Raw genomic sequence first — 16,961 nt, forward strand, 5'->3', positions numbered from 1 at the left:
GATTTCCTTGAATATTCTCATTTTCTGAGATGGTTAATTGGGGGTTTTCATCAGCTGTACGCCATGTTCATTGCAATGATAATAAATCAAGGCTTGACATATCTCGCTTTGCATGTCACAAGTCTATCTCATATATGAGTTTCACCTTTGAAGTTGAATTAGTGAAGGAAAGGAACTTTTCCATGATATTCTAATTTTTCGAGTTTCACCTGTCCACGAGATTCTGGCATTGCAGGGGTTGGACTAGATGACCCATGGAGTCCCTTCCAACTATGACTCTATGATTTGTGGGTGGGCCACACTTGCATTTACATTGAAGTAGGAAATACACCATAGAGCACACTAATAGTATGTTTATGGGAAAGGAACTTTGCAAACACTTAGCTAAAATTCCTGCATTGCAGGGGGCTGGACTAGATGACCCTTTGTATCCCCACCAGTCCTGCAAGCCTATGCTTCTATGATTTAGGCATTAGCCCAATGAATGCGTATATCAGCACAGGTCAATCCTCCACATTTATATCATTTTCTAGTTGTCCTTCTGCCTGAAGGCAGCCAACGTACACTAATGAAACCCATAATCAAAAATAACAATGCAATAAAAATAAACACATCGAAACATAATATCTAATCAAAACAGCAGCTGCAATTCCAAGGGTTTCAGCTAATGGGTCAGGAAGTGGAGCTGGTTTCCCCTTTTAAAAAAACATCCCCAAAGTTACCAATTTTCCAAGCAAAATCTGGAGGGAGACAACCCTTTCTTGGAGGCCACTGCAACTCCCAGAAGAGGAAACGTAGCTGTAAAATATCACAAACTACATTTATTCCTCCACACGCATACATGCACACAAGTGCTCAGAGGTGTAGCACCCCCCCTTCTTTCAAAACCACTGATTTTTCCCAGCCGAAGCAAAAATGTTTCAACATCAACAGAGAACGTAATTTGCAAAAGTTGGAACAGAGAGCAGGAGGGAGAGAGCAGCTGAGAAGGGTTAAGGCTAGCCTTGGGTAAAGGCATTTCTGTCATAGAATCCTAGAATTGTAGAGTTGGAAGGGACTCCAAGGGTCATCTAGTCCAACCTCGAGCAATGCAGGAATCTCACCAAAGCATCCTTGACTGGTGGCCATCCAACCTCTGCTGAAAAACCTCCAAGGAAGGAGAGGCCACGACATTCCAAGGGAGTTGAACGGTTCTTACTAGCACAAAACCTGCATCATCATCATCATCATCATCATATATTATTTATACCCCGCCCATCTGGCTGGGCTCCCCCAGACACTCTGGGCAGCTTCCAACACAATATTAAAATACAGTAATGCATCAAACTTTAAAAGCTTCCCTAAACATGGCTGCCTTCAGATGTCTTCTAAAAGTTTGGTAGTTGTTTTTCTCTTTGACATCTGGTGGGAGGGCGTTCCACCGGGCGGGTGCCACTACAGAGAAGGCCCTCTGTCTGGTTCCCTGTAACCTGGCTTCTCGCAATGAGGGAACCGCCAGAAGGCCCTCGGAGCTGGACCTCAGTGTCCGGGCAGAAAGATGGAGGTGGAGACGCTCCTTCAGGTATACTGGACCGAGGCCGTTTAGGGCTTTAAAGGTCAGCACCAACACTTTGAATTGTGCTCGGAAAAGTACTGGGAGCCAATGCAGATCTTTCAGGAACAGTGTTATGTGGTCCCGGTGGCCGCTCACAGTCTAGCTGCCACATTCTGGATTAGTTGCAGATTCTGGGTCACCTTCAAAGGGAGCCCCACATAAAGCACATTGCAGTGGTCCAAGTGAGAGATAACCAGAGTATGCACCACTTTGGCGAGACAGTCCGCGGGCAGGGAGGGTCTCATCCTGCGTACCAGATGGAGCTGATAGACAGCTGCCCTGGATACAGAATTGACCTGTGCCTCCATGGACAGCTGTGACTCGAAAATTACTCCCAGGCTGCGCACCTGGTCCTTCAGGGGCACAGTGACCCCATTCAGGACCAGGGAGTCCTCCACACCTGCCTGCCTCCTGTCCCCCAGAAACAGTAGTTCTGTCTTGTCAGGATTCAACCTCAATCTGTTAGCCACCATCCATCCTCCAACCGCCTCCAGACACTCACACAGGACCTTCACCGCCTTCACTGGTTCTGATTTGAAAGAGAGGTAGAAAGAGCCTGCTGGATCAGACCATGTGTGGGGCCCACCTAGTCCAGCATCCTGTTCTCACAGCAACCAACCAGATGTCCATGATGGGAAACCAGGAAGAAGGACCTGAGCAGAACAGCAGCCTCCCCTCCTGTGGTTTCCAGCAACTGGGATTCGGAAGCACTGAAGCCTTGGAGTGTGGAGGCAGAGAATGGCCATTGTGGCTGATAGCCATCCATAACCCTCTCCTCCTCCATGAATTTGTCCAATCCTCTTTTAAGGCCATCTAGGTTGGCAGCCATCCCTGCCTCCTGTGGCAGGGAGTTCCGTAGTTTAACAATGTGCTGCACGAAGATGGACGTTCTGAACCTTCCAACCTTCAGCTTCATTCGACATCCACAAGTTCCAGTCCTGAAAGGCTTCCAGGACGTTTCTGAGTACAATTCAAAGTGTTGGGGCTGACCTTCAAAGCCCTAAACGGCCCAGGAAACCTGAAGGAGAGTCTCCAGCACCATCGTTCTGCCCGGACACTGAGGTCCAGCTCCGAGGGCCTTCTGGCGCTTCCCTCCCTGTGAGAAGTCAAGTTACAGGGAACCAGGCAGAGGGCCTTCTCGGTAGTGGCACCCGCCCTGTGGAACGCCCTCCCATCAGATGTCAAGGAAATAAAGAACTATACAACTTTTAGAAGACATCTGAAGGCAGCCCTGTTTAGGGAAGCTTTTAATATTTGATGAATTATTGTATTTTAATATTTTGCTGGAAGCTGCCTAGAGTGGCTGGGGAAACCCAGCCAGATGGGCGGGGTATAAATAAATAAATAATAATAATAATAATAATAATAATAATAATAATAATAATAATAATAATAAATTATTATTATTATTATTATTATTATTATTATTATTATTATTATTATTACAAGAGAGGGAGAAAAGCATTCTTCTCTCAACTTTGGTCCTATGGGACTGCCTCTCCTGGTATGTCCCATGGAGGACCTTACGGTCTTCAAACAAAAACATCTTGGAGGTCCCGGGCCACAGGGAGGTTAGGCTGGCCTCAACCAGAGCCAGGGCTTTTTCAGCTGTGGCCCCGATCTGGTGGAACGCTCTGTCACAAGAGACTAGGGCCCTGCGGGACTTGACATCTTTCCGCAGGGCCTGCAAGACGGAGCTGTTCCACCAGGCCTTTGTTCAAGGCACAGTCTGCCCCCCTCTCTCCTTCGGTAATCCTCACAGAACACCAGCCCAATGGTTGCCATTAATTTGATTTTGAATTGATTTTAAAATGAATTGATTTTAGAATGCTGTGTTACTTTTATTGTTGTTAGCTGCTCTGAGCCCGGCTTCAGCTGGGGAGGGCGGGATATAAATAAAAATTTATTATTATTATGCCATGCAAAATTTTACAAACTTCTACCTTGCGCTCGCTTTTTCTTTTTCTTTTTTTTTAAAAAAAATCCCTTTTAGGGGGTTGCCAGAGAGCCGCACCTCTCTGCTCAGTGAAGGATGATAAGGGAACTCTTTCCCCCAGATGACTCTTAATTTGTTGGGATGCCAATGAGAAAAAGGTTCCTTTTCCATTCAGTTCAACCCGAGGTCACTTCCTTAAGACTGTTACCGTCCTTCTGAGCCCATCTGAATGTCCTGGGTGTGAGTGTCAGGACAGAAAGACACCCTGCAGAAGGCACAAAGTTCAAACCTGCTTTTGGACCTTCATTTCAGCTTGGAAGGGTTCTGATCTGAGATCTTTAGATTGACTTTTAAAAAAAAAAACCTTCTTGGATCTTTTTGGACTCAAACTCCCATTGACCACATGGCCAACGGCCAGGGATTATGGGAGTTGTATTCCAGGGGAAGCTGGTGTAGAAGCTTTGTTAATTTTATGGGAACCCATTGTCACCCTGTAAATGCAATCTGCGTGCAGATATAGGTTTCAGGCTGCTTGAGAGATTTCATGGTGGGTAGCTCAATCAGCAACTATTAGCAGGGACAGCTAAATGGAATCTAAATAGATTCACTTCTGAGCAAAATACCGAAGCAGAATTGCTCTGGCGGAGAGGCCATCACTCAAAGCTTGAGTACAAGTGAGAGTAGCAGGGCTTTTTTTCAACCCAAACTCACTGGAACTCAATTCCAGCACCTCTTGCCATTCTAAGAGAGCAAGGGAGGTGTTCATGGTGAGTTCTGGTGCCTCTTTTTCTAGAAAAATACCACTGGGTGAGTAGTTACGGCAGATTTAGTTTGCAGTTAAAGGGAAGCTGCTTAATGACAAAATTATATACCGGTCAAAACACAGCCCTGCTCTTCCAAATTTGGCTGTGCAGCTCTCTGGCTGGATAATGTGTGCAGAAATACAGGTGCTAGGGGACACCTCTGTTAGGGAAATAACAGACAAAAATGCATTGTATTAGGGAAAATTGGTTTGGCAAAATGTGTATATTAGGGGAAATTGCACAGAGAAATGTGTGTATCAGGAGACAGTCGCAATAAAACGTCGATGAATTTTCATGAGGGATTAGAAAAATATCACAGACTAATGTGGAAATGTGAAGAGCTGAACTTAAGGCAGGAAAAATGAGGAATTGAGAAAAACTGACTGAGAGATTCACCCATCCCTCGTGATGAGTGCCTTGCTTTTCACGCTCCCCAGTGAAGGATCAGTGTGCAGACACAACACGGGGACATTGCTCCTTCTGTTTCTACTACTGAGTGGCCCCAGTCTGCCTTCTTTCGGGAGGTGAAAGTATGGGTCCTCTATGCAAATCCAGGCGCAACTGTCTTGTATGCCCTTGAGGCTGGTTTGTTATGCTATTGTGCTTAAAAAACCATGTTTTGAATTGATTGTGGGTGGGTGCCTTTGTTTCCTCGGAATCCAAAGAGCCTGCAGCTGCAATGAACGTAAGGAGGAGTTTCATGAACAATGAACCCAGAAATTTGGGCTCCCTTCCAAACTGGGGCCAAAGTTTTGCAGGGGTTTGCAGTGCAAACCCTGGGTTTTGCAGTGAGTCTTCTTCTACTTTGGCGATCCCTCGTAGCCCAGTAAGATTGTCTTCAATAAACACAGTCTTAACAATGAGTCCGTAAGTGACTGTGGAGGCCAATTCTGGATCCATACGTCCTTCCACAGTGGGGACATTGGTTTCCAGGCGGGAGTTGATCACGGTGTGAATTTGCCAAGCGTGCCTTCCTCTTAGTATGTTTCTCCCTTGCGTCCTGAGTTCGAGTGTCTTCAAAGCCCATGACACCTTTGGAAAAGGCTGTTCTCCAACTGGAGCGCTCACAGGCCAGTGTTTCCCAGTTGTCAGTGTTTATACTACTTTTTTTTTTTTTAGATTTGCCTTGAGAGAGTCTTTAAACCTCTTTTGTTGACCACCAGCATTACGCTTTCCATTTTAAAGTTCAGAATAGAGTAGTTGCTTTGGAAGACAATCATCAGGCACCCGCACAACATTAACAGTCCAACAAAGTTGATGTTGAAGAATCATTGCTTCAACACTGGTGATCTTTGCTTCTGCCAGTACACTGGTATTAGTTCGCCTGTCTTCCCAAGTGATGTGTCAAATTTTTCAGAGACACCGTTGATGGAATCTTTCAAGAAGTTGGAGATGGTGTTTATAAGTGGTCCATGTTTCACAAGCATACAGTAAGGTTGGTAGTACAACAGCTTTGTAGACAAGCATTTTGGTTTCCCTGCAAATGTCCTGGTCCTCAAACACTCTGCACGGGGTTCGTAGTTCACCTCCAAACCCAACAATGCCCAATTCACTTCACAGTAGTGCCAAAAATTTGAATAGTTTTGCAGTAAAAACAAATTTTGGGCTTCGTAGTTAATGAAGCCTTGTAGCATTGCATCCTAGAGTGTAGCAGTTCCAGCAATGAAAATCCTACTTCTGACTTAGAAGTTGGAGTGCCAAAGGAAGGAAAGAAAAATTAGCCTGAAAACACGGCTGCAAAGACCGAGTGCAAAGTTGAACGGAAATTGTAGTTTGCAAAGAAAAAGAATACAGATGTCAAGAAAAGCCAGGGTTGAAGGGAAATGAACTTTGAACTCCCGGGAGTGAGCAACCGCTTTGCAACCGAATACAGCTAATGTACATGGTAAATATTGTTATTCAGGCTCTCCTGAAAGAGGACTGATAATAGGCAGTTTTTGTAAGTGAATCCAAATGAAAGGAAGGGAGTTGAAAAGGAACACAGTGAAAAGACCAGAAATCTGAGGATGGCAGGGGAGGGGGGAAACAAAAGAAGAGGAATGAGCAGATGAAAGGGGAGAGAAAAATGGAGCAGTGTCTGAAATTTGCAAAAGTGAAGATGGAACTTAAAAGTGGGTTTGCAAAGGATTTCCTCCCACCCGCAAAGAGCGATTTCCCTATTATTCATGCAATCAACTGAGCAGAGAACATTTGCAAGAGATAGTTCCTAAGAGGCGACAGAGTAACGAAGTAGTTTTATACTTGACCTTTTGGTCTTTCCATCATCATTGCTCGGTGAGAGCCAGTCAGGGCATTTTCAAGACGTAAAGTGATGTTCTTGTGCTGGAGTCATAATCTGTCCCTGTTGCTCTTCAATGCTCTCTTTTGCAAACTTGTTTATGTTGCATCTGTACCAGCACAGCAAACACCAGAGGCTCACTGGTATCTTGCTTCCCTACGGCGGCCAACCATTGATGTGAATTTGGCAGACAGATAGTTGGCTAAGGCAGCACGGTCTGAACGTACAACACCAATTCTGGCATGGCTGCGCTGGCTTCCAGTTTGCTTCTGGATTCAGTTCAGAGTGCTGGTTTGGACATATAATGTCTTATATGGCCCAGGAACCTGGGATATCAAGGTCTGCCTCTCACCACCTAAACTGACCCAGACCCTATCATCATTATCTGAGGCCCTTCTTTGTGTGACCCCTCCATGGGAGGTTTCGGGGGTGGTAACGTGAGATCAGGCCTTTTCCGTGGTGGCCCCTCACTTGTGGAAGGATGTCCCCATCTTTATCTATTTTTATGTGCTCATGATCTGGGTTAGGCTGAGAGAGAGTGGCTTCTCCAATGCTACGCAGTGAGCGTGAGTGGTGGCTTGTGTCGGGGTCTCCCAGATTGAGGTGCTGGACCAAACTGGTGCAACTCTCTGTATGGTTTCTCCCTATTTATTTTTGTTCTGACTAAGCTCTGAATTTGCACAGTTCACAGGCATGCAGTGAATGTTGTGCCCTGATAGTGGGAAGGCTTAGGAGGGGGAAGAATGCAAAATTATTACTGCGATGCTTCCTGGTTCCCCCCTCCTCTCTCTCTCTCCTAAGTCTTCTCTACAGCCTTAAGAACACTGACAAGGGATTTCTATTTTGGTAAGAAAGAAGTTGCAGGAGCAAAGGGCCGCTGCTAGCACTGAGCGATGTCATTGTCAGGTTACTACATAATCAGGGCTCTACTAAATCTCATGTTAAGAAAATCACAATCATTTAATATTTATAAAGTACTTAAATTTATGCTTTAAAAGCAAAATGAAGTGCACATCAGGAACGGACACAGCAGAGACTCCCAGGATAGGAGCTGAGAGCAGAAATTAAGGACATCATCCAGAGCAGGAGAATAAAGTGAGGGACAGTGTTGCATAGTGGTTAGAGTGGTTGGCTAGGGCTTGGGAGACCAAGAATCAAATTCCCTTTCAGTCATGAAGCTCACTGGGTGACCTTGAGCCAGTCCCAATGTCCCCATTGCTGAGGTAGCTCGGATGACTCCCTTTAACTCGGAGCAGAGGAGAAGCAGACTCTGAATATGTGCATCAGAATGCAGATTGTGTTCCGCCTCCTAGCATGATTTTGCCCTCAGTGGAGATGTGCAACCCACAAGGAAACAAAATCCACCAGCAGAGGTGGCTGGGCTAATAGCCAGAAACAGGTATATAAAAAAAATAATCAAAAGAATGCAAAGTAGAGATTTTATTTGCACATATTTTTCTCACCCTGAACTTTCGCAGCAAGAATAGGATGTCATGAAAATTCAGCACAGGACGAGCTTTGCAGGTGTGTTGGTGGCTGATGTCATTTTCACTAAAGGTTTGCAGCTTGTATTCAGGAGAGACAGCCAATGTTTGTCCCACTCCCCACTTTAAAGTCCCCTGCTGAGGCATCGCAGTGTCTTTGGAGGGAGAGGAGAGCGTGGAAAGGGAAATCAGGAAAACAGAAGAAAGAAAATCAAAACCGCCCTCAGGTCTGGCATCACAGGGGAGGAGAAATGAACATGGTGGAGCCATTTCGTTTATGGAGATGGGGATTATAAATCAGAGGGCAGCTTGCTGGTCGCTTCAAAGCCTCCAGGTTGGAAGCAGAAATGTGAGGGGGGAGAGAGAAGCCTTTCTCTTGTCTCCAGACTTCAACTCCTGTGTTGAAAGGAGCATCGCTGGCTGAAAGACGCATTTTTGTGGGGCAGGGAAACCCTTTCCTTAGCTTCAGAATAGTTTGGAAGCCAACTGAAATGCAAGCAGCTGGCCATCTTACATATGGAAAGTTTCAGTTGATATTTATTACATTTATAGACTACTTTTTCCTTCAAAAAAGTAGGTCAAGGTGGTGTACATGGTTATGTTTTGGGGGGACAGGGGGTGGGCATGTGTGGAGTCTGGTCCTGAATGGGGTAACTGTGCCCCTGAAGGACCAGGTGTGTAGCCTGGGAGTCATTTTCGACTCACAGCTGTCCATGTAGGCGCAGGTCAATTCTGTGTCCAGGGCAGTTATCTACCAGCTCCATCTGGTACGCAGGATGAAACCCTCCCTGCCTGCAGACTGGCTCGCCAGAGTGGTGCATGCTCTGGTTATCTTCCGCTTGGACTACTGCCATACACTCTACGTGGGGCTCCCTTTGAAGAATCTGCAATTAATCCACTGGGAGCGGCTGCCGAAACAATATAACACCAGTCCTGAAAGAGCTACATTGGCTCCCAGGACGTTTCCAAGCACAATTCAAAGTGTTGGTGCTGACCTTTAAAGCCCTAAACGGCCTTGGCCCAGTATACCTGAAGGAGCATCTCCACCCCCATCATTCAGCCAAGACACTGAGGTCCAGCTCTGAGGGCCTTCTGGTGGTTGCCTCACTGTGAGAAGTGAGGGAACCAGGCAGAGGGCCTTCTCCGTAGTGGCGCCTGCTCTGTGGAACGCCCTCCCATCAGATGTCAAGGAAATAAACAACTATCTGACTTTTAGAAGACATCTGAAGGCAGTCCTGTTCAGGGAAGTTTTTGATATTTGATGTTTTATCGCCTCCTCCTCCTCCTCCTGTTGGGAGCCACCTAGAGTGGCTGGGGAAACCTAGCCAGATGGACGGGGTATAAATAAATGTTGTTGTTGTTGTTGTCCACTCCTGTTTTGTCCTCAGAACAATCCTGTGAGGTAGGTTGGGTGTCTCTTTGTGAACTTCATGGTTGAGAAGGGAAGTCATGACACCATACAGACTCTCATTGTAAAATGTTGGTATCTCCAGTAGAGGATCTCAGGTAGGACAGCTGGGAAGGATCAGAGGACTGGGCTGATTTAAGCAATGGCTGGACACCTGCTCAAGTAGCTCCTTATACCTATAAGAACATAAGGAGGGTCTAGGTGCTGGATGAGGCCAAATGCCCATCTAGTCATAGAATCATGGAACTGTGGATCTGGGAAGGACCCCAAGGGTAATCTAGGCCAACCCCCTGCAATGCAGGAATCTCAGCTAAAGCATCCCTGACAGATGGCCTTCCAGCCTCTGTTTGAAAACCTCCAATGAAGGAGAGTCCAGCATCTTCCAAGGGAGACTATTCTCCTGCTGAACCACTCTCCTTGTCAGAAAGTTCTTCCTGATTGTCAGGGCTGCCCAAGGTCCCAGCTCACAAAGGACCAACGCTGCTTCGTTGTTAAGTACAAAAGTCTTTATTGAAGTTCAGTTTCACTTCCAGAGCCGCAGCGCGCAGCCCCACGTCTCAAGTGTCAGACCACTGATGCTCCGTCTGAGTCTCCTCCCCCTTGACACCAATTTAAGATTCTAGCCTTGCTCCACCTTCTCCGCTGCTCCTTCCTCCTCTGGGTCCGCCTGCCCGCCGGGGTTCCGCCCTTTCTAGCCTCTTCTCCCGCTGATTCCCCTGAGCCTTCCCCCTCCCTCCGGCGGGCTTTAGGAGCTGGTTCCCCATCCGGGTCTCCTGCTGTTCCACGCGCCTGCACATTTGAACTTGGCGCGCGCGCCCAGCCAGCAGCTTTCCTCCTGACCGTTCCACTGCTGCTGTCACTGCTTCCCCCTTTGGGGGGGCTAGCTGCAACTGACCTCCCCTCCGTTGGAGGCATGGTCAGCCCTGACTCCCTCTCTGGAGGAGACACTGCCCCTGACACATGTGACTCTTCCCCCCCACTACGCTCTGGTGGGGAAACTGGTCCCGATCCTCCACTGCTGCTTTGGGGTTCCCCTCTGGCTCCTTGTTTCTGGTGCGTCCCCCCTGGGACCCCCCTTGCCCTGACCATCGGCGCCCCCTTCTGGGAATCTTCTGATTCGCTGGAGAAGCTCATGGAATCTCTCGGGCCACTGTCATAGTCCCCTACGCTGCCCTCGGATTCTTCCCCTTCGCTCTCCCAATCCTCTCTCCCCAGTGCTCCTGCTCCTGATTCCCTGACACTGATGTTTAGTTGGAACCTCCTTCCTTTTCATTTGAACTCATTTGCAGAGGTCCTCCGCTCTGGAGCAGCAGGAAACAACCTTGCTCCATCTTCCATGGAACAGCCCCTCGATGTCCAATTCTCGGGCGATTGAAGTCCCGGCTGGGGACGTCGGGACTGGGGGCAAGATGGCAGGGTGGGAGAACGGGAGTCCAGAAGCCAGGAGTCGGGAAGCCAAGAGTCCGAGGGTCAGAGAGCCGGGAGTCAAGAAGCGAAGGGTCTGAGGGTCAGCAAGCAAGGAGTCACGAAGGCAGGGGTCCGAGGATCAAGGAGCAAGGAATCATGAAGGTAGGGTTCCGAGGAGCAAGGACTCAAGGAACCAAACGCAGCAAGGGAGGGAATGTGTTGCTGTGGCAAAGAGCTGAAGGGAAATGCTGACCTTATATCCCTTCCCTGCTCTTGCCACCAGGTGCTGTGAGTTACCAATCAGCCTCACCTGTGAGGCCGTGCCTTGCCTCTCCAGAACAAACTTAGGAAGACCCAGTTCTGGTCACAGGGCTTGGCTCCTGCACACACACCTGGCACTCAACTACTTGAATATAGTTATCATATCACTTCTCAGTCTTCTCTTCTCCAGGCTAAATATACCAACCATCCTGCTCTCACAATGGCCATCCTGATGCCTCCAAGGGAAATCCACAGGGAGGACTTGAGGCCTGCAAGACTGTCCCCGTATTGTGATTTCCAGAAACTGGTATCCAGAAATATCTAACTTTGACACAGAATGTAGGACGTAGCCATCAGCACCAGTTAGCTGTTGATACACTTATTCTCCATGAGTTTGGAGTTGCTCCCTCCAAGGGAAATTGATCCTCCAATCACAAAGGCCCCTAGAATATTCTGCTTTGGAATATCTAGTGGACAAGAGAGAAAAGGATAGTATATATTAGAGCAGGAGGCAAATTTTCCTTAAAGCAAAATCTCGAGGGAAATTTGGGCAGTCCTCCTCAGGCGAAATGTCCGGAAAATATTCAAGGAAAGTTAGAAGTTTCCTTGCACTTAGTGAAAATTCTCCGGGGAAGGGTCGGTTTGCACCTCTCTGCTTGAAGTGATGGAAGAAATGTCAGTAATGAACACTTGAAGCATTAATTTTGACTGGTTCTTTGCTTTCACATTTAAATGTTAGCCTGTTGCTATATCTCCCACTTTTTTTCCTCTTTTAAAGAAAGGTTTTATGACAGTGCATAAATCTGAAATGACATACCTTATTAAAAAGCCACAGGCAGTTTTCTTTTGGCTGAAAGCTGTGCTTTTTCCATCGTCCGCTCCATGAAATCGACTCTGGAATTTCCCTTGGAATGAGCCTTCACTCTGAGGGAGAAGCTTCAGAACTGGAGGCAATGGAGGTGCCGGGGTGGGGGTAGGGAGGAGGGTCCACCATAAATTGGGACACATGGTCACCCTTGGCTTTGGGGATTTTGCCGCAGTACAACAGAGCAGCACTCATTTGCCCTGAAGTATCAGGCTGCAGGGGAGAAGGAATCACAGTTTTGCCTTGCATGAAAAGTCACTTCCCATTTTAATGACTTGTTAGATAGAGATGATATAAATACAGATACAGTGGTACCTTGCTTCTCAAACGTCTTGATGCCTTGGCACTCAAACAACTTGGAACCCAAACACTGCAAACCCGGAAGTAAGTGTTCTGGTTTGCGAACTTTTTCGAAAGCCGAATGTGCTCCGTTTTGAGTGTTACGCTGTGGTCTGTCTGTTTTTCTATTTATTTTGCGTTTTTGTGGCTCTTTTTGTTTTGATTTTGTGACTGTGTGGAACCCAGTTCAGCTACTGATTGTTTAATTGATTGTGCGACCACAGTACATTGTTTATTGCTTTCATTTTATGGCTCAATGGTCTCGTTAGAGAGTAAAATTCGTGTTAAATGGCTGTTTTAGGGGTTGTTTTTAAAAGTCTGGAACGGATTAATCCATTTTGCATTACTTTCTATGGGAAAGCCTCCCTTGGTTTTGGAACGCTTCGGTTTTGGAATGGACTTTCGGAACGGATTAAGTTTGAGAACCAAGGGACCACTATATTGCATTTGTATCTCACTGTTTCCTCCAAGGAGCTCAAGGAGACATACATAGTTCTTGCTGCTCCTCGTTTAATCCCCAGAACAACCCTGTGAGGTTGGTGAGGCTTGTTGGTGTAATATGAGCAATGGGTTCAATTACACAGTGCTGGGGTTCATGTCTGGAAGAGCCCATCCCCCATGTCTGGATGTTCTGAGATAAGGGTGCCAGGAGCACTGGGTCACCATAGCAGCACCTGCAAGATCGAGTGTATGCATTCACCATCCCATCGGTTCAGAAAATAAGCCTAAGTGTAGAGATGGGTATAATAGTCTATAGGTAGGGGACACGGGTGGCGCTGTGGTCTAAACCACTGAACCTCTTGGGCTTGCCGATCGGAAGGTCAGCGGTTCGACGAGGTGAGCTCCCATTGCTCTGTCCCAGCTCCTGCCAACCTAGCAGTTTGAAAGCACACCAGCACAAGTAGATAAATAGGTACCACTGTAGCAGGAAGGTAAACAGCGTTTCCGTGTGCTCTGGCTTCCGCCACAGTGTCCTGTTGAGTCAGAAGCGGTTTAGTCCTGCTGGCCACATGACCTGGAAAGCTGTCTGTGGACAAACACCACAGGCTCCCTCGGCCTGAGAGTGATATGCGCGTCGCAACCTCATAGTCGCCTTTGACTAGACTTAACTGTCCAGGGGTCCTTTACCTTTACCAATAGTCTATAGAGCATTGCTTTCATTATGTCCTGTCTTGTTGTATCCTGTCCAAGTCCTATCATATTTGTGCGTCAGGGTCTGACTCTGAATCTGGGAGAGTCAGGGGAAGAGGCTGTGGGTTTTTCACAGCAGCGTTAGGTAGCCCAGGGATAGTGTAAGTGGATCTCACTGTACTTCGATATCTTTACATCAGAGACCAGAAGAACTCTATAAATAATAATAATTTTATTACTTCTGCCCCGTCCATCTGACTGGGTTGCCCCAGCCATTCTTTGCGGCTTCTAACACATATAAAAACATAATAAAACATTAAGGACCTCTTGATACAGGGCTGCTGTGATGGCCTGGAAATCCGATTCAGAGGCTGAACCGGAGGAATCCCAGCCTGCACAGGAGTCCCCGCCTCCAGGGCTGGCTGAACTGGGGCAGGGCCTTGATTCTGAAGCGCCTGCACCTGTGCCGGATCCTCAGGAGCAGGCACCAGGTGAATCCACTCTGGCTCCGGAGGTGGTTGAGGACTCAGTGCCTACAGGTGAGTCTCCCCCTGGGCCCAGTAACCCTTCAGCCTCTCCTGAACTGCAGAGGCTCAGGGCAGAGAGGTGAAGGGAACTGGTTTCTCCCAGGAGGAGTGCTCGCCTTAAGGCCAGGAGAGGCGGGTCTCCTGGGGGCCGGGACCGCCCCTGGCCTCAGAGAAGATAAAGGCCAGTCAGCCCGGTCCCAGGTTGCGTTGTTGTTGAGTACCTGTTCCTGCCCGGACCCAGACCTGACCCTCCAGTGTTCCTGTCCCTGCCCGGCTTCCTGCTTCGGACCTCGCCCCGCTCCTTGTGAACTGTTTCCAGGCTAGTGACCCAGGACCGGACTTTGACTACGCCAACGTTGACCTTCCCCCCGGGACCAGCACAGCTGCCTTCAGATGCCTTCTAAAAGTTGTGTATTTCTTTATCCCCTTGACATCTGACAGAAGGGCCAACTACCCAGAAGGCTCACTGCCTGGTTCCCTGTAATTTTGCTTCTTGCAGTGAGGGAACCACCAGAAGACCCTCAGAGGAGGACCTCAAGTGTCTGGGCTGAATGATAGGAGGGGAGACATTCCTTCAAGTATAGAGGGCCGCTGCCATTTAGGGCTTTAAAGGTCAACACTAACATTTTGAATTGTGCTCGGAAATGTACTGAGAGCCAGTGAAGATCCTTTACAACAGTGGTTGGTTTAATCACGGCTGGAAAGGGGGAGGCGGCCTATAGGAAGGAAGTTGAGCAGTTGGGGGAGTGGTGCAGGAAAAACAACTTACTCCTTAACTTAAAGAAAACAAAAGAGATTATTGTGGACGTTAGGAAATGTAAATTGAATATTCACCCACTTATTATTGAGGGGAAGTGTGTGGAACAGGTCTCGGTGTTTCGATTTCGGGGAATGGAGTTGAGAGATGACCTATCCTGGGGAGAAAACAGCAAAGATGTTATGAAGAGAGCACAGCAGAGGTTATATTTTCTGAGAATCCTCCAGAAAAATAATCTCTCAAAGGACCTGTTGATGGCATTTTACCATTGTACTGTTGAGGGTGTATTAACTTATGGTCTTGTGTGTGGTTTGGGAGCTGCACGGTCAGGGAAAAAGCAATGCTGTCCAAAGACTGCGGAGAGAATAATTGGGTGCACTCTTTCCACCTTGGGTCAAATCTATGCTTCCAGGTGCCATAAGAAAGCTGCAGAGATAGCGCAGGATAGTGCGCACCCCGGAAATGATCTCTTTCAGCTTCTGCCTTCTGGAAGAAGGTACAGGGTTATAAAGACTAGGACTAGCCGCCTGAGAAACAGTTTCTATTCAAATGCGATTTTGGTTTTAAATGCAATGTAAGGTAGTCTCTATGGGAGTATATTGTATTAAATTATGGGGTATCAGAATTTTTAAGGGGGCTAACCAGGCTGGGATAGATGGGATAGCAGGCTTGTTGGTTTCTTAATGTCTGGTGTAGATTTTCAATTTCGTCTGTATGGGACAATGACAATAAAGATTATCATATCATATTAGGACCAGTGTTTTATGGTTCCAGCGGCCACTCCCAGTCACCAGTCCAGCTGCCATTTTCTGGATTAGTTGTAGTTTTGGAGTCACCTTCGAAGGTAGAGCTCATTGCAGTAGTCAAAGCGGGAGATAACCAGAGTGTGCACCACTCTCACGAGACAGGGTGCAAATGGGTAAGATCTCAGCCGGCATACCAAATAGAGCTACTGTAGGTAGACAGCTAGTAGTGTTTAGGTTTGCCATGTGTTTGGAGACAATAAACACTTTGTTACTTTGAGCTGTGTGGGAGCAGAGTTTTGCCCTTAACAAGGTATCCTGGAAGAAGCTGTTCTTCTGGGATCAGGAAATCTCTGAAGATCTCTGCTGGGCTCCACATACTCTGTTGATACATCACGCTGGGTGAGATGTGGTGAACCACCCATAATAGCCCACAAGTTGCCAACAAGGCTGAGGGTAAAGGACTGCCCAAGGTCACTCAATGAGCTTCATGGTGGAACGGGGATTTCAACTCTGGTCTCCTAGTCCAACAATCTGATCACAATATTGCACTGGATCTCTTTGAGGAACTCAATTCGCAAAAATGCCATGTTTGATAGGCCCTGGTGCCCTAAACTTCTGAGGGAACCAGACTTCTGAGGGAAACAAGCAACATTTATTTAACTGTCAAAAATATTTCTTCTTCTCCTCCAGATAATTGAGGCTCATCCAGTTCACAAAGTTGCGGTCTGGACCCCCTACCCATCGTGGAAGAGAAATCCATCACTCTTCTTTGCTTGCTAATGAAACTGGCTCCAGCTAATTTTCACATGTGGTTATAATAATTTGCAAGCCCACAACTTCCAATTATATCAGGAGAAGCTAATTCTATTCATTTATTAAATAAATTAGCCCTCACTCATTTAGACATTGCAGGTATATGCAAGCCTTAAGCTGCAGCCCTGCTCAATGACAGACGGAAGAAAGCACAGCAGGAAGTAAAAGGAACAGCCATTTGGTCCTGTGAGGGTTTACTCAGAGGTAAATCCCAATGAACTCATTGGGACTTACTCCCAAAGAAGCATGCAGAAGAAGTGCAGAAATTGCAGTGCCACCTGATGGATGCCTGTTTGTGAGACTCAGTGCTACAGAGTTTAAATAGGCCTTGTTCCTCAATAGAAATGTACAGCATTGAGAGAAAGTGTGGTACAGTGGTTAGAGTGTTGGACTAGGAACTGGGAGACCAGGGAACAAATCACCATTCTGCCATGAAGCTCACTGGGTGACCGTGGGCCAGTCATTGCAGAGGGTTGGACTAGATGACCATTACAGTTCTATGATTCTGTGATTCCATGATTGGCTCTCAGCCTAATTTGACTCAGAGGCTTGTTGTGGGGGGTTAAGTGAGGAGAGGGAGAACCATGTGCACCTCCTTGAACTCTTTGGAGG

General features: G+C 47.3%; 1 protein-coding gene across 1 annotated transcript in view; it reads right to left on the minus strand.

The window, feature by feature from the left end:
• Positions 1-211: 211 nt before the first annotated feature.
• GALT (galactose-1-phosphate uridylyltransferase) overlaps positions 212-16,961 on the minus strand; it is a 396,764-nt gene continuing 380,014 nt past the window's right edge. Inside the window, exon 11 of the mRNA XM_083575843.1 lies at positions 212-223. The gene's annotated coding sequence lies outside the window, so the exon portion shown is untranslated. The remainder of the gene's footprint in view (positions 224-16,961) is intronic.

This window comes from Podarcis filfolensis, assembly GCF_964270895.1.
Source record: "Podarcis filfolensis genome assembly, chromosome: 11".
Classification (NCBI taxonomy): domain Eukaryota; kingdom Metazoa; phylum Chordata; class Lepidosauria; order Squamata; family Lacertidae; genus Podarcis; species Podarcis filfolensis.